Source organism: Ranitomeya imitator, chromosome 1, assembly GCF_032444005.1.
Source record: "Ranitomeya imitator isolate aRanImi1 chromosome 1, aRanImi1.pri, whole genome shotgun sequence".
NCBI lineage: Eukaryota > Metazoa > Chordata > Amphibia > Anura > Dendrobatidae > Ranitomeya > Ranitomeya imitator.
Window position 1 is genome coordinate 365,350,151 of NC_091282.1, and position 22,340 is coordinate 365,372,490.

At 42.3% G+C, this 22,340-nt stretch overlaps 1 long non-coding RNA gene across 1 annotated transcript in view; it reads right to left on the bottom strand.

Annotated features, from left to right (window-relative positions):
- The window catches only part of LOC138672913 (uncharacterized), a 259,287-nt gene that overhangs the window by 21,146 nt on the left and 215,801 nt on the right, over nt 1-22,340 (bottom strand). The window contains exon 3 of the long non-coding RNA XR_011319788.1: nt 2,916-2,975. This is a non-coding gene — a long non-coding RNA (uncharacterized lncRNA). The remainder of the gene's footprint in view (nt 1-2,915; nt 2,976-22,340) is intronic.

Sequence of the window (22,340 nt, forward strand, 5' to 3'; positions counted from 1 at the left end):
CTCCTCTGATTTGGTGCCATTGTTTTTCCAGCATGTGGTTTGTTTACATGGCATTCCGGAGAACATCATTTCTGACAGAGGTTCCCAGTTTGTTTCGAGGTTTTGGCGAGCCTTTTGTGCTAGGATGGGCATTGATTTGTCTTTTTCCTCGGCTTTCCATCCTCAGACAAATGGCCAAACTGAACGAACCAATCAGACCTTGGAAACATATCTGAGATGTTTTGTTTCTGCTGATCAGGATGATTGGGTGTCCTTTTTGCCTTTGGCTGAGTTCGCCCTTAATAATCGGGCCAGCTCGGCTACTTTGGTTTCGCCGTTTTTCTGCAATTCTGGTTTCCATCCTCGTTTCTCTTCAGGGCAGGTTGAGTCTTCGGACTGTCCTGGTGTGGATACTGTGGTGGATAGGTTGCAGCAGATTTGGACTCATGTAGTGGACAATTTGACATTGTCCCAGGAGAAGGCTCAACGTTTCGCTAACCGCAGGCGCTGTGTGGGTCCCCGACTTCGTGTTGGGGATTTGGTTTGGTTGTCGTCTCGTTATATTCCTATGAAAGTTTCCTCTCCTAAGTTTAAGCCTCGTTTCATTGGTCCATATAGGATTTCTGAGGTTCTTAATCCTGTGTCTTTTCGTTTGACCCTTCCAGCTTCTTTTTCCATCCATAATGTATTCCATAGGTCATTGTTGCGGAGATACGTGGCACCTGTGGTTCCATCCGTTGATCCTCCTGCCCCGGTTTTGGTTGAGGGGGAGTTGGAGTATATAGTGGAGAAGATTTTGGATTCTCGTATTTCGAGACGGAAACTCCAGTACCTGGTTAAGTGGAAGGGTTGTGGTCAGGAAGATAATTCCTGGGTCTTTGCCTCTGATGTTCATGCTGCCGATCTGGTTCGTGCCTTTCATTTGGCTCATCCTGGTCGGCCTGGGGGCTCTGGTGAGGGTTCGGTGACCCCTTCTCAAGGGGGGGGTACTGTTGTGAATTCTGTGGTCAAGCTCCCTCCTGTGGTCATGAGTGGTACTTCGGCTGGTTCTGTCTATGAGCTTCCTCTGGTGGATGTGAGTGGGGCTGCGGCTTCTGAGTTTCCTTCCTCAGGTGACGAGGTTAAGTCGTTAGGTGCTGCTCTATTTAACTCCACCTAGTTCTTTGTTCCTTGCCTCCAGTCAATGTTCCAGTATTGGTCTTGCTCTCTCTCCTGGATCGTCCTTGTGGCCTGTCTTCACTGCATAAGCTAAGTTCTGCTTGTGTTTCTTGGTTTGCTATTTTTTTCTGTCCAGCTTGCTATTTTGGTTTTTCTTGCTTGCTGGAAGCTCTGGGACGCAGAGGAAGCACCTCCGTAGCGTTAGTCGGTGCGGAGGGTCTTTTTGCGCCCTCTGCGTGGTTGTTTGTAGGTTTTTGTGCTGACCGCAAAGCTATCTTTACTATCCTCGGTCTATTCAGTAAGTCGGGCCTCACTTTGCTAAAATCTATTTCATCTCTGTGTTTGTATTTTCATCTTTACTCACAGTCATTATATGTGGGGGGCTGCCTTTTCCTTTGGGGAATTTCTCTGAGGCAAGGTAGGCTTATTTTTCTATCTTCAGGGCTAGCTAGTTTCTCAGCCTGTGCCCGAGGTGCCTAGGTCTGGTCAGGAGCGCTCCACGGCTACCTCAAGTGTGGTGTGATAGGATTAGGGATTGCAGTCAGCAGAGTTCCCACGTCTCAGAGCTCGTCCTATGTTATTAGTAACTATCAGGTCACTTTGTGTGCTCTTAACCACCAGGTCCATTGTGTTTCTGAAGCACCAGTTCATAACAGCGCGCTGTGCAATATACTACGTGGGCTGTGCAATATACTACGTGGGCTGTGCAATATACTACGTGGGCTGTGCAATATACTACGTGGCCTGTGCAATATATGCAATATACTACGTGGGCTGTGCAATATACTATGTGGGCTGTGCAATGTACTATGTGGGCTGTGCAATATACTACGTGGCTGTGCTATATACTACGTGGGCTGTGTTATACACTATGTGACCTGTGTTATACACTACGTGGCCTGTGTTATATACTGCATGCGTGGGCTGTTATATACTCTGTGAGCTGTGTTATATGCTGTGTGGGCTGTTATAAACTACGTGGCTGTGTTATATGTTATGTGGGCTGTTATACACTCCATGGGCTGTGCTATATACTATGTGGCTGTGCTATATACTATGTGGCTGTGCTATATACTACATGGCTGTGCTATATACTACGTGGCTGTGCTATATACTACGTGGCTGTGCTCTTTACTACGTGGGCTGTTATATACTACGTGGCTGTGCTATATACTATGTGGCCGGCCGCAAAAAATCAGCGACAGGCGCTAATTGGTTGTGGCCAGCCGAATCCTGTGTATTCAATGTATTATTCTAAAATCTTCACAAATAAACTACATACATATTCTAGAATACCCAATGCTACCATCTAGTATATAGAGTCATTACAAACAGAGTGATCTATTTCGAGTGTTTATTTTTGTTAATGTTGATGATTATGGCTTACAGCCAATGAAAACCCAAAAATCATTATGTCAGTAAATTAGAATAAATAAATGACAAAAACACCTGCAAGTGCATCCTAAGCATTTAAGCATTTAAAAAGATCCTTTAGTCTGTTTCAGTAGGCTACACAATCATGGGGAAGACTACTGACTTGACAAATGTCCAGAACACAGTCATTGACACACTCCACAAGGAGGGCAAGCCACAAAAGGTCATTGCTACAGAAGATGGCTGTTCACAGAGTGCTGTATCCAAGCGTATTAATGGAAAGTTGAGTGGAAGGAAAAAGTGTGGTAGAAAAAGGTGCACAAGCAACCGGAATAACCGCAGCCTTGAAAGTGGGGAGAATAAGTATTTGATGCACTGCCAGTTTTGCAAGTTTTCCCACCTACATAGAATAGAGAGGTCTGTAATTTTCATCGCTGGTACACTTCAACTGTGAGAGGCCGAATCTAAAAGTAAAAAACAGAAAATCACATTGTATGATTTTTAAATAATTAGATTGCATTTTATTGCATGAAATACAGTCATGGCCAAAAGTATTGACACCCCTGCAATTCTGTCAGATAATACTCATTTTCTTCCTGAAAATGATTGCAAACACAATTTATTTGGTATTATTATCTTCATTTAATTTGTCTTAAATGAAAAAGCACAAAAAGAATTGTCCTAAAGCCAAATTGGATATAATTCCACACCAAACATAAAAAAGGGGGTGGACAAAAGTATTGGCACTGCTCGAAAAATCATTTGTGTAATTAACAGCACCTGTAACTTACCTGTGGCACCTAACAGGTGTTGGCAATAACTAAATCACACTTGCAGCCAGTTGACATGGATTAAAGTTGACTCAACCTCTTTCCTGTGTCCTTGTGTGTACCACATTGAGCATGGAGAAAAGAAAGAAGACCAAAGAACTGTCTGAGGACTTAAGAAACCAAATTGTAAGGAAGCATGAGCAATCTCAAGGCTACAAGTCCATCGCCAAAGACCTGAATGTTCCTGTGTCTACCGTGCGCAGTGTCATCAAAAAGTTTAAAGCCCATGGCACTGTGGCTAACCTCCCTAGATGTGGACGGAAAAGAAAAATGGACAAGAGATTTCAACACAAGATTGTGCAGAAGTTGGATAAAGAACCTCGACTAACATCCAAACAAGTTCAAGTTGCCCTGCAGTCCGAGGGTACAACAGTGTCAACCCGTACTATCCGTCGGCGTCTGAATGAAAAGGGACTGTATGGTAGGAGACCCAGGAAAACCCCACTTCTTACCCCAAGACATAAAAAAGCCAGGCTGGAGTTTGCCAAAACTTACCTAAAAAAGCCTAAAACGTTTTGGAAGAATGTTCTCTGGTCAGATGAGACAAAAGTAGAGCTTTTTGTGCAAAGGCATCAACATAGAGTTTACAGGAGAAAAAAAGTGGCATTCAAAGAAAAGAACACGGTCCCTACAGTCAAACGTGGTGGAGGTTCCCTGATGTTTTGGGGTTGCTTTGCTGCCTCTGGCACTGGACTGCTTGACCGTGTGCATGGCATTATGAAGTCTGAAGACTACCAACAAATCTTGCAGCATAATGTAGGGCCCAGTGTGAGAAAGCTGGGTCTCCCTCAGAGGTCATGGGTCTTCCAGCAGGACAATGACCCAAAACACACTTCAAAAAGCACTAGAAAATGGTTTGAAAGAAAGCACTGGAGACTTCTAAGGTGGCCAGCAATGAGTCCAGACCTGAATTCCATAGAACACCTGTGGAGAGATGTAAAAATGGCAGTTTGGAGAAGGCACCCTTCAAATATCAGGGACCTGGAGCTGTTTGCCAAAGAAGAATGGTCTAAAATTCCAGCATAGCATTGTAAGAAACTCATTGATGGTTACCGGAAGCGGTTGATCGTTATTTTGGCTAAAGGTTGTGTAACCAAGTATTAGGCTGAGGGTGACAATACTTTTGTCTGGCCCATTTTTGGAGTTTTGTGTGAAATGATCAATGTTTTGCTTTTTGCTTCATTCTCTTTTGTGTTTTTTCATTTAAGACAAATTAAATGAAGATAATAATACCAAATAATTTGTGTTTGCAATCATTTTCAGGAAGAAAATTAGTATTATCTGACAGAATTGCAGGGGTGTCAATACTTTTGACCATGACTGTAAGTATTTGATCATCTACAAGATTGGGGAGTCCATCCTGCATGTCTACATGGATATTCCTTCTCTGAACCCTGCTTATACAGGTACTATACAGATGATCAGGTTTTAAATACATCAAATAGGGATTATATACATTAGATAGGACTGCTCTATAAGGGTATACCTTGACGATTGGTGGAGCAGCTTAGTATACATTTTTTTGCAAAAAAAGTATCAAATAAATACCCTGTTTTTTTCCATCTTTTGACAAGCACTTGCTTATTACTGTGATTTTTTTTACAACAGAGTATTTTTGACCTCACTGTGCTCTTTTGTGTCCTCACTATATTGAAGGCAGGTTGCATGGGGTCATATATCACGATGTTTTTGCCAATAACCTCCGTCCCCAGGTAAGAGCATTGGAGATGGGTCATGGCTGGGTCTTTCAGCATGACAATGATCTAAAACACAGCCAGGGCAACGAAGGAGTGGCTCCGTAAGAAGCATTTCAAGGTCTTGGAGTGGTCTAGCAATTCTCTATGTAACGCAGACATCTCTGCACCCTCTTCCCCGGCAAAGATGCTGACACTCTCACTGCTGCAGCCCCGCACCTCAACCTCCCTCTCCTTCAGTCCCTGTCATATTTCTGGCATCTCTGCTCTATGCCTCCATCCCCAAGCAGAGATGCCGACATACTACCATGGTTCCGCACGCTGTCCTCATCCTCCTGCGTCTGCTTGGAGATCCCTAGGCACTGTGCTTTGGGTGCACATGGTCCCGGTGTGGCACACTGTCCTAAAATGCCCCCTGCCAATGGCTGGGGTACACTTATTATTTATGGCACCTCCACCTTCTAGGAGGTGCCTGTGCAATGTTATAAATTTGTTCCTAACACTATTGTTAGTTCTCAGGTCCCAGTGCTTGTATTTCTGAATACCTGCCTGCCTATCAGCCATGCCCGACTGCCTGTCTATCAACTGTGCTCGCCTGCCTATCAGCTGTGTCCTCCTACCTATCAGCCATTCCAGCCTGCTCCTGCCAGTGCTCATCTTTACATGCACCTGTAGTTCCTTGTTCTTAGAGCACCTGCCTGCCTCTTCTGGACCTTCCTCCTGGCTGCCCCAGGTACCTATTCCTAGAGAGTCAGTTGCCATCTACCCGAAGTGTCAGTCCTGGTGTAGCACCTGGTTCACCTCCTTTGCCTCTCCTCGGATCACGGTATCATATGCGGCTGTGTATCTGAGGCCAGATTGGGTAAGACTCCCAGTTACGTTACTGCAGGCTTTCCTTGGGCCCGCCACAGTGGTTCCACAACCCAGCCTGTTACACTCCAGACCTGAACCCAATAGAAAATCTTTGGAGGGAGCTGTAACTCAATGTTTTCCAGTGACAGCCCCGAAACCTGAAAGATTGGGAGAAGATCTGTATGGAGGAGTGGGCCAAAATCCCTACTGCAGTATGTGCAAACTTGGTCAAGAACTACTGCAAATGTCTGACCTCTGTAATTGCAAACAAAGGTTTCTGTACCAAATATTAAGTTCTGTTTTTCTATTGTATCAAATAGTTATTTAACTCAATAAAATGCAAATTATTAATTATGTAAAAATCATACAATGCAATTTTCTGGATTGTTTTTTAAGATTCTGTCTCTCACAGTTTAAGTGTACCTGATAAAAAATACAGGAAACTTGCAAAATCGGCACAGCAGCAAATACTTATTTTCCCCACTATATCTATATGTATGTATGTGTATAGCATATGCATTTGACTGAGCCATATCTTTCATTCACAATTATACTAAATCCATAGTCTAAATTAGCAAGAACTGCAGATTTCACTTTCTCAGCATGTCAGCTATACCTGCAAAAATGTGCAAAAACACCTTTGTGTTTGCTCAGTAGAACAACTTCCACAGGAGAGTAAACTGGAGCAACATACAGTAGTAACATGGCATACCTTCTTTCAACCCCATTCCTGGGAAGAAGACATGGACAGTTACATTTTTAGTTGGATGGAAATTACTCACAGTTTTATGTATAACCATTGGTGATAAAATGGGCATAAACCAACTCAATGGTCCCGAAGCGCTATGCCGACACTGATCTGCAAATTTGCTCAAAAGGTCATTTTTTTCCATTATGATTGCCACTGTAATTTATTATAAATTGTATTCCTTAGGAGACTGTTAACAAAATACCATAGAAAAAAACAACTATTAACAAGCAGTTATGATATACAGTATTACTAAGTTGGGAGAGAGGGGAATTGGTGGTTCCAGAACCAAGCTGATAATTGAAGAGGAAGGGGAATTAAAAATCAGAAGGCTGGACTATGGTCATTGGCTGGGAGAATGAATGGTCCATACAAAAGCCCCTTTATGAACTGGCATGGGGTGTTCATCACAGCTTGGGGTGGCGAGATGAGTGCTGTACAGTCTGGAGAACTTTCAATCACCTCTGTAGTGCCCACCAGTCATCATTTTGCCAAGATGCTGCAGCTGATTGTGTAATTTGACAGACTTTGTCTAAGATATGAGTGTTTTAAAGAAAAATAGCATTTTTTTTCTAATGAGATATGTGACAAAGTCGCTTGTTATCATGTATACTATTGATTTAGAAAAAAAAATATTGGTTACTCTTTAAATAAAATGCAGAGAGCAGATGGCCTGGGACTAGTCAGCCTTTACACACATAGTCCTTGACCAACTTGCCAAAGTATGTAAGTAGTAGTAAAACATACCGGGCAGCAATCACGCAGTGTCTGATTTGTGCTGCCCGTAGCAAACACAGCCTGAATCTAATAACCAGTTCCATTTAACAACAGTAATATACACAAAATATGTCAATTACAGAGCATTCTGTATATTCTGCATAAAGAAAAATATATGTCAACAAAAATCTAAGAACAGAATTCATCTACTATATAATGGTCTAAGGGTCACTTCCGTCTTTCTGTCTGTCTGTCCTTCTTTCTGTTACGGAAGAAAATGGCCGCTCCATGCTCCCCACAGTCAGCGCCCGCTCCATACTCCCCTCCAGTCACCGCTCACACAAGGTTAATGCCGGCGGTAATGGACCGCATTATGTCACTGGTAACGCACTCCGTAACAGCTGCTATTAACCCTGTGTGTCCCCCCAACTTTTTACTATTGATGCTGCCTATGTGGCATCAATAGTAAAAAAATGTAATGTTAAAAATAATAAAAAAAAACTTCTATTCTCACCCTCCGTCGTCCGCCGAGCCGCTTACACCTGCCGCCATCTTCCGTTCCCGGAGATGCATTGCGAAATTACCCAGAAGACTTAGCGGTCTCGCGAGACCGCTAAGTCATCTGGGTAATTTCGCAATGCATCCTGGGAACGGAAGATGGCGGCAGCCGTGCGCGTATCACCGGAGCTTCGGTGGATCCTAGAAGGTGAGTATATAACTATTTTTTATTTTAATTATCTTTTTTAACAGGGATATGGTGCCCACACTGCTGTATACTACGTAGGCTGTGTTAGATACCGCGTGGCTGCTATATACTACATAGGCTGTGTGATATACTCCATGGGCTGTGCTATATATTACGTGGCCACTGTTATATACTGCGTGGGCAGTGTTATATACTACGTGGCTGCTACATACTGCTTGGGCTGTGCTATATATTACGTGGCCAGTGTTATATACTGCGTGGCCTGTGTTATTTACTACGTCGCCTGTGTTATATACTGTGTGGCTGCTATATACTGCGTGGGCTGTGTTATATAGTACGTGGCTGTTATATACTGCGTGGCCACTGTTAAATATTGCGTGGCCTGTATTAACGCATCGGGTATTCTACAATATATATGTATATAGCAGCCACATAGTATATAGCACAGGCCACGTAGTATTTGTCTGCTATATACTACATGGCTCCTATATACTACGTGGCCTGTGCTATATACTATGTGGCTGCTATATACATACATAAATACATACTGTATCTCACTGGAAAGGAACACGTGCAAAGAGTAACCATGCTCCATTTCACCCATAGTTACCACACAGGACAGTGTGCCTGCAGAACTCCTTGATGTTTCATGCTTAGTTTGTTATGTATTTTATAAAACAAACTTTGATATATTAAATCCTAGACAATATCTCTCTAACCCATAAAGAAAAATATGTGTAAGAATAAATGCACTGACTAGAACTAATAGAGACATGAATGCAATGATAACACATTACAGTAAGAATAGATACACAGAATTGTGACCAGAAAACCATCTATTAATAATAATTATAATAATAATAATAATTTTTTATTTACATAGCGCCAACATATTCTGCAGCGCTTTACAAATTATAGAGGGGACTTGTACAGACAATAGACATCTATTACTATATACAGTATAATATCACAAAGATAAGAAGAGTTGTGGCATCTGACACGTGACCTGACAGGAAAGACTGCGGTGTGGTCTGTGCTATATGTCACATCTCCTCCGACACCTGAAGACACAATGTGCGGCACACACAGCAGAACATCATGTGGAGTCGGAGCAGGACGACCCTTCCAGGCCTCTTACTGATTATTCTTATTATAGGTGAGGAGGATTTTTATTATTAAATGGTAACATTAAACTTTGATACAAAATATCTATTCTATAAATAGTGGCTCAGTGGTTAGCAGTGCACCCTTGCAGCGCTGGGGTCCTGGGTTTAAATCCTCCAAGGACAATATCTGCAAGGAGTCTGTATGTTCTTTCCATGTGTGGGCTTCCTACAGGCATTCTGGTTTCCCTCCACACTCCAAAGACATACTGATAGGGAGTTTAGACTGTGAGCCTCATCGGGGACAGCGATGATAGAATCTGTAAAGCGCTGTGGAGTGTGGACTTAATGGCGCTATGTGAGAAAATAAAAAAAATATATAATATATGGCTAGAAAACCCATGAATTATACTTAAATTTAATAATACACCTTAATCTTTATTCTCTTTTCCAGATGTGCAGTCGGATTCTCAGGTGTCCCAGGATCCTGATCTTGTTGCTACAGAAAATAAAAATGTCACCCTGAAATGTGCTCACAAAATATCAAATTACCAGCTTCTGGTCTGGTACAAGCACATCCCAGGACGCGGCTTAGAGATCTGTGCTCATGGTGTGTCCACAGCTTCTAACCTGATCCCGAGATACTCAATGACTATGGACAGAGCCGCTCTCACTACCGAGCTTCATATAACGGGTGTGACGGGGGAAGACACAGCTGTGTATTACTGTGCGGTGACAGACACACTGGCACTGACACATGGCAGCTCTGTACAAGAATCAGCCTGCCATCATGAAAAGGTCACTGGAGCTGACAAGTTTCAGCCATAAGCACCAATGAAACAGGTTCCTCAGAGTGTGTGGTGTTAACCCATGCAGATGTTTCCCTCTATGGTCGCATACTTCTAGCTGACACAGGAACCCAGAGACGACTATCATGACAAGGAAGGAGCCAACCCACTTAGTAAAAATAAAATGATTTTCTGTGGAACGTGATGAAACATACAGGTGCTTGTCACAAACTTAGAATATCAACAAAAATTAATTTATTTCATTTCTTTAAAACAAAAAGTGAAACTCATATATTATATAGAGTCATTACAAACAGAGTGATCTATTTCAAGTCTGTATTTCTGTTTATGTTGATGATTATGGCTTACAGCCATTGAAAACCCAAAAGTCAATATCTCAGTAAATTAGAATAATTAGCAAAAACCCCTGCAAAGGCTTCCAAAGCATTTAAAAAGGTCCCTTAGTCTATTTCAGTAGGCTCCACAATCATGGAGAAGACTGCTGACTTGACACATGTCCACAAGGCAGTCATTGACACACTCCACAAGGAGTGTAAGCCACAAAAGGTCATTGCTAAAGAAGCTGGCTGTTCACAGAGTGATGTATCCAAGCATTTTAACCCCTTAATCTCATATGACGTACTATCCCATCGAGGTGACCTGGGACTTAATTCCCAGTGATGGGATAGTACGTCATAGTGGATCGGCCGCGCTCACGGGGGGAGCGCGGCCGATCGCGGCCGGGTGTCAGCTGACAATCACAGCTGACATCCGGCACTATATGCCAGGAGCGGTCTCGGTCCGCCCCGGCACATTAACCCCCGATGCTGCGATCAAAGATGATCGCAGCATTCCGGCGGTACAGGGAAGCATCGCGCAGGGAGGGGGCTCCCTGCATGCTTCCCTGAGACCCTCGGAGCAACACAATATGATTGCGTTGCTCCGAGGGTCTCCTACCTCCTCCTCCCTGCAGGCCCCGGATCCAATATGGCCACAGGGCTGCTTCTGGATCCTGCAGGGAGGTGGTTTGCAAGCGCCTGCTCAGAGCAGGCGCCTACAAACCTCCTGTACTGCCTGTCAGATTGCTGATCTGACATAGTGCACTGCAAAGTGTCAGATCAGCAAACTATAAAATGATGCCCCCCCTTGGGGGAATGTTGTAAAGTAAAAAAAAATATTCACATATGTAAAAAAAATTTAAAAAAATCCTAAATAAAGAAAAAATATATATATTGTTCCCATAAATACATTTCTTTATCTAAAAAAAGAAAACAAACAGTAAAAGTACACATATTTAGTATTACCTCGTCCGTAATGACCCGACCTAAAAAACTGTCCCGCTAATTAATCCCTTCAGTGAACACCGTAAAAAAAAAAAAAGAGGCAAAAAACACTTTATTATCATACCATCGAACAAAAAGTAGACTAACACGCAATCAAAAATACTGATATAAATAACCATGGTACCGCTGAAAACGTCATCTTATCCTGCAAAAAACAAGCCACCATACAGCATCATCAGAGAAAAAATAAAAAAGTTATAGTCCTCAGAATAAAGCAATGCAAAAATTATTATATTTTCTATAAAACAGTTTTTATCGTATAAAAGCGCCAGAACATAAAAAAAAAGATATAAATGAGGTATCACTGTAATCGTTCTGACCTGAAGAACAAAACTGCTTTATCAATTTTACCAAACGTGGAATGGTATAAATGCCCCCTCCCCCCCCCAAAAGAAATTCATGAATATCTGGTTTTTGGTCATTCTACCTCACAAAAATCGGAATAAAAAGCGATTATAAAATGTCACATGCCCGAAAATGGGACCACTAAAAACGTCAACTCGTCCCAAAAAAAAGCAAGACTTCACATGACTCTGTGGACCAAAATTTGGAAAAATTATAGCTCTCAAAATGTGGAGACGCAAAAACTATTTTTTGTATTTATTTACATTTTCCCGTTGGAGTTAGGGTTAGGGTTGAGGCTAGGGTTAGGGTTGGGGCTCTGGTTAGGGCTGGGGTTCGGGTTGGGGTTGGGGCTAGGGTTAGAGTTAGGGTTGGGGCTAGGGTTGGGGCTAGGGTTAGAGTTAGGGTTGGGGCTAGGGTTAGGGTTAGGGTTGGGGCTAGGGTTAGGTTTGGGGTTAGGGCTACATTTAGGGTTGGGGCTAAAGTTAGGGTTGGGGCTAAAGTTAGGGTTGGGGCTAAAGTTAGGGTTGGGGCTAAAGTTAGGGTTAGAGTTGGGGCTAAAGTTACGGTTAGGGTTTGGATTACATTTACGGTTGGGATCAGGGATAGATGTGTGTCAGGGTAAGGGGTGTGGTTAGGGTTATGGCTGGTATAAGGGTTAGTGGTGTGTCGGAGTTAGGAGTGTGCTTAGGGTTGGAATTAGGGTTAGGGGTGTGTTGGGGTTAGGGGTGTGTTGGGGTTAGATGTGTGGTTGGGATTGGGGTTGTGTTTGGGATTAGGGTTAGGGGCATGTTCGGGTTAGGGGTGTGGTTAGGGTTATGGTTAGACTTGGTGGATCGCCCCCACGTAAGGGCAATGGGGTACTCGGTACCGGGTCCTTCAGTTCCCTCAGTGAGGATGTCACGGTGGCCCGACCCGGACCGTGGCCCTATGAGGGGCGCGCAATAAAACTCAGAGTTCGTAGATAACGGTAGTGTTCGTGACGCCACCTGTGGTATTTGGTCAGAGTGACTGATGCTGCTTAGGGGTCCGCTGGGGTGATGGAATGGCAGCTAGATGGTATACCTTCCCATAGGTGAAGTATATCCCCAGAGCTTCCCAGAAGTGTAGATGATGATGGTGGATGGTGCAAGGCGTGGTGAGTAACGAGGACACAATGGGTGCAGTCTCTTTACCTTTACTGAAGGCTTCAGCATCCACAGTCCAGAGTGCCGGATGACAGGGTAGGCAGGGTCCGACCGGACTGATGGCAATTCCAGAGTCCCCTTATCCAGGTGGAAATCAGTAGCCTTCCTACTAGCGCTCGTGTGTCGTAGTACCCCCCTGCTGAGCAACTCGGTAAGGTCCTCACAACTTTTGTGGATGTTATGTCTTTCTCTCTCTCTGTCCCCCAGATGGATAGGACAAACCCGTATGACGGTGATGGCCTGAGGCTATTTTATAGGGACCCTAGAGACGCCCCTCCTCCACAATTGCCACCGTGTCTGCTTAGGTGTTTGGGTCGGACAGCCAACTTGGAATTGACTGCCCTGCCGGTCTCTGAAGTAAAGCGTAGAGTCTATTACTCCCTCGGTGTTCCGGCCACCGGCCCACGCTCCAGAAGGAGGCAGCCTCTCTTAGGACAGGACTCCTTCTGGTTTTTTGTTCTCCTTTTGCTGTGACTTTGTGGCTCACTCCCTACAACACAATTCTCTTTGTGTCCTTTCTTAGGATGCTGCCGCATGGGTTGCAGGCACAGCTCCGTGTCTTTCTGTCTTACTGAGCCTCTCATGTTCTTCCTTTACCCTCTGTCTGCCTGACAGGTATTCCCTGGGCCGAGCCCAGTCTGCTTCTCTCTCCCTCTCCTTCTAACTTCCTAACCAACTCACCAGTTTTACCCTGTGTGAGGAGTGGCCTAGTGGATAGAACCCTTAGCTCCCCATGGTGGACTGGCGTGTGAAGTGTGCTGTGTGTTTTGTGATACCTGGCAGGGTGAACTTCTTTGGTGCCATCAGACGTAACATCACTCCCCCTTGGTGGAAGAACGACATTACTGCATCGACCAGGACTCTGGGGCACTGCACTCCCCCCCGCTTAAATCCAGCACTCCCGGGCTGGGAACAGAACACAACAATTACAGGTTAACAAAAGACATGCAAAATTTTGAAATGCTATAAAACAAATTATTTTAACAGTGCTTCCCTTTATGGGAGGTGAGAATACTTGAACGTTGCAAACCAGAACATATTTACATTGTGCATTTGACTTTTAAAGGCAAATTGAAAACAATTACTATCTAACTATGAAACATAATTACACATACAAGTATTCTATCCACTAAGTGCAATTACCCTCTAAAGGTATATTATCATTAACCCTTAAGGTGCTAATCAACATTTTCCTCATCTTTCTTCTACATATGCAGGACTATCTGTCTACCCCCACGGGCCTACTGCATCTTTTCTTCCTAAAACCTCAATTATATTTAAAGTACGTCATTAAACATTCTATCACTATCTAGCTACATACTATCAGCTATGTAAACATTATTACTATTTAACTTCTCAAAGCAACACTATCAAGGTGCAACAAGTAAACATTCCCTTTAAGAGAAAACTCAAATCTTCTCTGAGGTAGTGCAAACAATCAACAAGTCAGTTATAAACTTTAAGACATAGAAACTTTCACTTCATCATCAGGAACAGTTTCTTCGCAAAGTCTTCTTTCTTGTAAAACCAATAGAGAGCACCTTTAAGAAGGTGCAAACTATGTACAGGAACAAGTAATATACAATAGATATTTGGTGGCGCAAGATATCAGTATGCTACAAAGTCCCTGCAGCGACACCAACAAACCTCCACAAATGGTTTGTAAAAATAAATACTAAAAAACAACGTATACACCTAAATGCATACAGGTACGCGCTGGGTAATAGCAGTGGAAAACGTAATTAGATGACCTATGTAACACACTAGGCTGGTGCAACAAAGGTAATATGCTAGAAGGATAAAACAAATAACGCTATGACGTAAATAACAGTCCAATGAAAAAATCCAAAAATAATCCAAAAATATATATATGTATGTGTGCGTCTTCCTACCTCCAATGCTAGGTCCTTGATGTACAGCAGCGCTGAGGTATTGCCGAAGTAGTTCCAAAAGGTCTCCCAATGTCCTCCCGAACAGCAGGGAAAAAGTCCAAGACAAGTGGCTGCTCCGGCCGGTAGCAGCCACCTAAAGCAGATCTCCGGGTGGGAGCGTGGTCTGGTGAAGCCGAACGCCGCCGCATAAAGTGAAAGCGGTGCGCAGGTCCTTCGTGACGTAACCAGTCACGTGACCGCTTCCCCGAACCCGAGAGTGAGAAAAAGTACGGAGTGCAGAGAGATCAATCTTACCGACGCGTTTCGGAGACGGCTGTCTCCTTCTTCAGGGATGATCTCAGCTCCGTAGTCTACGTCCTTATATAGTCTCTCTCTGCACATTGCTCATTGGAAGCCAAAAAGTTCCGTGCCAATGTTCAAACCTCTTGGCACAATCGTATCCAAAGTGAAGATCCATTCAGTTTCCGTTCTGGACATCGCTTTGATATAATCACCGCCCCTCCAGTGGCGGTGTACTGTGGCTATGCCCGAGACTTTCATCAGATGCGTTGATCCTTTATGATATTCTATGAAATGCTGGGAAAGTGGATGCCCCAGAAATAGGTTCTTAATGTTCCTCACATGTTCACTAATCCTAGTTTTTAAAGGACGTTTGGTTCTACCCACATATCGTTTCCCGCAGGGGCACTCTATAATATAGATGACCCCTGTGGTGGAGCATGTAATAAAGTCCTTAATTTGGATCCTCCTGTCTCCATTCTTAATATCAGTGCATTTTTGTGTGATGGTGTTTTTGCACATGTTGCATTTATGGACGGGAAGAATCCTTTGAGTTTGGTATGACAAATAGAGGATTGTACCATGGGGAAGGACTGTTTCTGTACCGTGGGGGCAATTAAATTTCCCAAATTTTGGGATTTTCTATATACAAAACGAGGCTTATGCGTGATGACCTCACCCAGGATCTTGTCATTTTTTAAGATATGCCAGTGTTTACTGACTATCTTTCTCAGGAAATTTGAGTTAGTGTTATACCTCGTTACGATAGGAATAAAGTCCACATTTTTCATATCTCTGGGGGTTGAATTGATCAGTTCTTGTCTAGATCTGATCACGGCCATTTCTTTAGATTTTTTCAACATTCCTTTATCGTAGCCTTTTTCTAGAATTTTTTTTGTTAAGGTTAACGACTCTACTTCAAAATCCTGAGGTCTCGAGCAATTGCGATGGATCCTGGTAAACTGGCTGTTCGGGATGTTAAGCAGCCAGCTCGCTAGATGACAACTATCTAAGGGGATATAGCTGTTTGTGTCCGTGGGTTTAATAAACGTGCATGTTTGAATTCTAAAATCCTCGATAAAAATCTTCAAGTCTAAAAAATTGATCTTAGTGGTACTGGTGGTGGAAGTGAACTTTAAAAAATACTGATTTTTTTTTATATCCATTAAAACCTGGTTGAGGGTATCCCAACCACCAGACCATATAAAAACAATATCATCAATAAAACGCTTCCAGAGGACCAGGTTCGCGCACAGGAAACCTTCTGGGTATATAAACTCTTCTTCCCACCTCCCCACATAGAGGTTTGCATAACTGGGCGCGAACCTGGTCCCCATAGCGGTCCCCCACTGCTGGGAGTAGTAGTCCTCCTGGTATACAAAGTAGTTGTGAGTTAAAATGAAGACCATCAATTCACCTAAAAATTCAATCTGTTCTGGAGGGACTTTAGACAGTTTATTTAAAAAGTATTGGGCCGCCTGACAACCTTTGTTATGATCAATAACCGTATAAAGAGATGTTATATCCAAAGTGCCCATAATATATTCTTCACGCCATTCGACTGTTTGTAAAAGCTTTAAAACATGTGAACTGTCTTTTAGGTGGGATGGCAACAATGGTACAATGGGTTGTAAATGTAGATCAACAAGCTTGGACATATTGGCTGTCAGACACTGAATGCCTGAGACAATACGTCTGCCAGGGGGGGTATTAGCATCTTTATGTATTTTGGGTAAATAATAAAATACTGCCAGTTTAGTTGGTCCAAAATTCATAAAATCAAACTCCTGTTTATTGATGAATCCCAAATCAAAACCTTTTTTTATAAGAATTTTCATTTCTTTAACATAATTGTCGGTAGGGTTTCTATTTAATTTTTTATAAGTACCGGAGTCATCAAGTAATCGGAGAACTTCCCTATGATACGCTTCTTGATCCAATATAACTACCCCCCCCTCCCTTGTCGGCTGGACGAATAATCAATTCTTTATTTTGTTGTAGGGAGATGATAGCTTTCCTCTCTTTATTTGTTAGGTTAAATTTAAACTTCCCACACTTTTTGTCACTTATTTTTCTAATTTCATCAGTAATAATAGTCTGAAATGTATTCATTTGTTCAGAATATTCGTTTATAGGATGAAATTTAGATGGATTTTTAAGATTAGTGTGAATATAAGTCCTATTCTGGACAAGTTCAGTATTACTGACCAAAGGATTTTTGATATAATGTCTCTTAATTGCTAGTTTTCTCATAAATAGTTTGATGCCTATATAGGCATCAAACTTATTGAATCTACTCGCCTGAGCATATTTAAGACCCTTGCGTAATAATGATAATGCATCTTCATCCAAATGGTGTTTGCTTAAATTAAAGATGTTGGGGGTACTACTGGCAGGTATGTTTACTGACTTTTTCTTTTTGGCGAGTTTCCCGCTTCTACAGCCCCTCTTACTTGTTTTTTTCCTATTACACGAAAAAAAGGTTGTTTCATGGATTTGGTGTTATTGTTAGTAGAATTAGTATTCTTACTTTTTTTATTCAGATTGGATTGATTAACACCAGTTTTCGATCTCACCCCTTTCTTAATTGCTCCCCTATTTTTTGGGGAATTACGTGTCTCATTACGTGGTGATTGACCCATTTCAGTCAAAGTTTGAAAACGGTTATGAGTGGCTGTAGAAGTAGAGGGAAAAGGAGACTGAGAAAGTGGAGCCTCCTGGGTATTAATAGAAAAATTGAGGGGGCTATTATGATCGAGTGCTATATTAGGGGTAGCTCCCCCAGGAGAAGGAGATGGGGTGGGATGTATAGAAAGATTATCCAAAATGGAACAAGATCCTAGGGTACTGCCCTCTATCTGGTCTAAGGTTTCAAAAACAGATTCATTTAGTGTGTTGTCCCTAAAGGTGCATATAGGGACAGCATCCCTCCCAAATTTTTTCTTTTTTCTCTCAATAATTTCTAATTCTTTAAGTTTGATTCTAGTCCGAATGCTATCAGATAGTTTGATAATTTCAGGATGTTTCTGAAATGGTCTTATTGTTTCAAAAAGTTTGGAGATAGAGTTTTTACTGCTTATTAGCTGTTTCCTCCTTTTGTCAATAATAAATTCCACTGCTTGTTTGGAAAAGGATGGAAACATAGCATTCCACTGAGAGAGAGTATCTGAATCTCCAATATCACCTGACAGAGCTTTAAACACCCTCAGGCCTCTGGGAATGCAATCAAACGAGATATAACGTTCTAGGGTAGCCACCTCCCACATGTCCCTCATTTCTTTGAGGAGTAGCTGTTCTAGTAATTTAAGCGATTCTTTGATCTGAGTGACATCCTCTTTATCAGATTCTAAAGTGTGGTTCTGTTGTGAGGAGTTAAAAAATCTCTGGATATTAGTAATCCTATCTTTTCTATCAGTCCAAAGGTCACACATGTTTAAAAGATAATGCTGCCAACCCAAAAAAGTGGAAAAAGGAAAAAGTAATATACAATAGATATTTGGTGGCGCAAGATATCAGTATGCTACAAAGTCCCTGCAGCGACACCAACAAACCTCCACAAATGGTTTGTAAAAATAAATACTAAAAAACAACGTATACACCTAAATGCATACAGGTACGCGCTGGGTAATAGCAGTGGAAAACGTAATTAGATGACCTATGTAACACACTAGGCTGGTGCAACAAAGGTAATATGCTAGAAGGATAAAATAAATAAATAACGGTATGATGTAAATAACAGTCCACTGAAAAAATCCAAAAATAATCCAAAAATATATATATGTATGTGTGCGTCTTCCTACCTCCAATGCTAGGTCCTTGATGTACAGCAGCGCTGAGGTATTGCCGAAGTAGTTCCAAAAGGTCTCCCAATGTCCTCCCGAACAGCAGGGAAAAAGTCCAAGACAAGTGGCTGCTCCGGCCGGTAGCAGCCACGTAAAGCAGATCTCCGGGTGGGAGCGTGGTCTGGTGAAGCCGAACGCCGCCGCATAAAGTGAAAGCGGTGCGCAGGACCTTCGTGACGTAACCAGTCACGTGACCTCTTCCCCGAACCCGAGAGTGAGAAAAAGTACGGAGTGCAGAGAGATCAATCTTACCGACGCGTTTCGGAGACGGCTGTCTCCTTCTTCAGGGATGATCTCAGCTCCGTAGTCTACGTCCTTATATAGTCTCTCTCTGCACATTGCTCATTGGAAGCCAAAAAGTTCCGTGTCAATGTTCAAACCTCTTGGCACAATCGTATCCAAAGTGAAGATCCATTCAGTTTCTGTTCTGGACATCGCTTTGATATAATCACCGCCCCTCCAGTGGCGGTGTACTGTGGCTATGCCCGAGACTTTCATCAGATGCGTTGATCCTTTATGATATTCTATGAAATGCTGGGAAAGTGGGTGCCCCAGAAATAGGTTCTTAATGTTCCTCACATGTTCACTAATCCTAGTTTTTAAAGGACGTTTGGTTCTACCCACATATCTTAAAAATCCATCTAAATTTCATCCTATAAACGAATATTCTGAACAAATGAATACATTTCAGACTATTATTACTGATGAAATTAGAAAAATAAGTGACAAAAAGTGTGGGAAGTTTAAATTTAACCTAACAAATAAAGAGAGGAAAGCTATCATCTCCCTACAACAAAATAAAGAATTGATTATTCGTCCAGCCGACAAGGGAGGGGGGGTAGTTATATTGGATCAAGAAGCGTATCATAGGGAAGTTCTCCGATTACTTGATGACTCCCGTACTTATAAAAAATTAAATAGAAACCCTACCGACAATTATGTTAAAGAAATTAAAATTCTTACAAAAAAAGGTTTTGATTTGGGATTCATCAATAAACAGGAGTTTGATTTTATGAATTTTGGACCACCTAAACTGGCAGTATTTTATTATTTACCCAAAATACATAAAGATGCTAATACCCCCCTGGCAGACCTATTGTCTCAGGCATTCAGTGTCTGACAGCCAATATGTCCAAGCTTGTTGATCTACATTTACAACCTATTGTACCATTGTTGCCATCCCACCTAAAAGACAGTTCACATGTTTTAAAGCTTTTACAAACAGTCGAATGGCGTGAAGAATATATTATGGGCACTTTGGATATAACATCTCTTTATACGGTTATTGATCATAACAAAGGTTGTCAGGCGGCCCAATACTTTTTAAATAAACTGTCTAAAGTCCCTCCAGAACAGATTGAAATTTTAGGTGAATTGATGGTCTTCATTTTAACTCACAACTACTTTGTATACCAGGAGGACTACTACTCCCTGCAGTGGGGGACCGCTATGGGGACCAGGTTCGCGCCCAGTTATGCAAACCTCTATGTGGGGAGGTGGGAAGAAGAGTTTATATACCCAGAAGGTTTCCTGTGCGCGAACCTGGTCCTCTGGAAGCGTTTTATTGATGATATTGTTTTTATATGGTCTGGTGGTTGGGATACCCTCAACCAGTTTTTAATGGATATAAATAAAAATCAGTATTTTTTAAAGTTCACTTCCACCACCAGTACCACTAAGATCAATTTTTTAGACTTGAAGATTTTTATCGAGGATTTTAGAATTCAAACATGCACGTTTATTAAACCCACGGACACAAACAGCTATATCCCCTTAGATAGTTGTCATCTCCCGAGCTGGCTGCTTAACATCCCGAACAGCCAGTTTACCAGGATCCATCGCAATTGCTCGAGACCTCAGGATTTTGAAGTAGAGTCGTTAACCTTAACAAAAAAATTTCTAGAAAAAGGCTACGATAAAGGAATGTTGAAAAAATCTAAAGAAATGGCCGTGATCAGATCTAGACAAGAACTGATCAATTCAACCCCCAGAGATATGAAAAATGTGGACTTTATTCCTATCATAACGAGGTATAACACTAACTCAAATTTCCTGAGAAAGATAGTCAGTAAACACTGGCATATCTTAAAAAATGACAAGATCCTGGGTGAGGTCATCAAGCATAAGCCTCATTTTGTATATAGAAAATCCCAAAATTTGGGAAATTTAATTGCCCCCACGGTACAGAAACAGTCCTTCCCCATGGTACAATCCTCTATTTGTCATACCAAACTCAAAGGATTCTTCGCGTGCCATAAATGCAACATGTGCAAAAACACCATCACACAAAAATGCACTGATATTAAGAATGGAGACAGGAGGATCCAAATTAAGGACTTTATTACATGCTCCACCACAGGGGTCATCTGTATTAAAGAGTGCCCCTGCGGGAAACGATATGTGGGTAGAACCAAACGTCCTTTAAAAACTAGGATTAGTGAACATGTGAGGAACATTAAGAACCTATTTCTGGGGCACCCACTTTCCCAGCATTTCATAGAATATCATAAAGGATCAACGCATCTGATGAAAGTCTCGGGCATAGCCACAGTACACCGCCACTGGAGGGGCGGTGATTATATCAAAGCGATGTCCAGAACGGAAACTGAATGGATCTTCACTTTGGATACGATTGTGCCAAGAGGTTTGAACATTGGCACGGAACTTTTTGGCTTCCAATGAGCAATGTGCAGAGAGAGACTATATAAGGACGTAGACTACGGAACTGAGATCATCCCTGAAGAAGGAGACAGCCGTCTGCGAAACGCGTCGGTAAGATTGATCTCTCTGCACTCCGTAATTTTTCTCACTCTCGGGTTCGGGGAAGCGGTCACGTGACTGGTTATGTCACGAAGGTCCTGCGCACCGCTTTCACTTTATGCGGCGGCGTTCGGCTTCACCAGACCACGCTCCCACCCGGAGATCTGCTTTAGGTGGCTGCTACCGGCCGGAGCAGCCACTTGTCTTGGACTTTTTCCCTGCTGTTCGGGAGGACATTGGGAGACCTTTTGGAACTACTTCGGCAATACCTCAGCGCTGCTGTACATCAAGGACCTAGCATTGGAGGTAGGAAGACGTACACATACATATATATATTTTTGGATTATTTTTGGATTTTTTCAGTGGACTGTTATTTACGTCATAGCGTTATTTATTCGTTTTATCCTTCTAGCATATTACCTTTGTTGCACCAGCCTAGTGTGTTACATAGGTCATCTAATTACGTTTTCCACTGCTATTACCCAGCGCGTACCTGTATGCATTTAGGTGTATACGTTGTTTTTTAGTATGTACAGGAACAGTTTGTGACCATGCTCAGTTCATGATTCTGCAGTTCTTTAAAAAACAATAGGAACTTGTGCAAAACTGGAACAAATAGGGATCCCGGGTAAACAAAGGGATCCTTTTAAATGTTAACCATGGACGGGTTTTGAAGCAGCAGTGAAAGAACAGTTTAAAAGAACTATATACAGTTTCGGTTTTCCGAGGTTTATTTAAACAGCTGT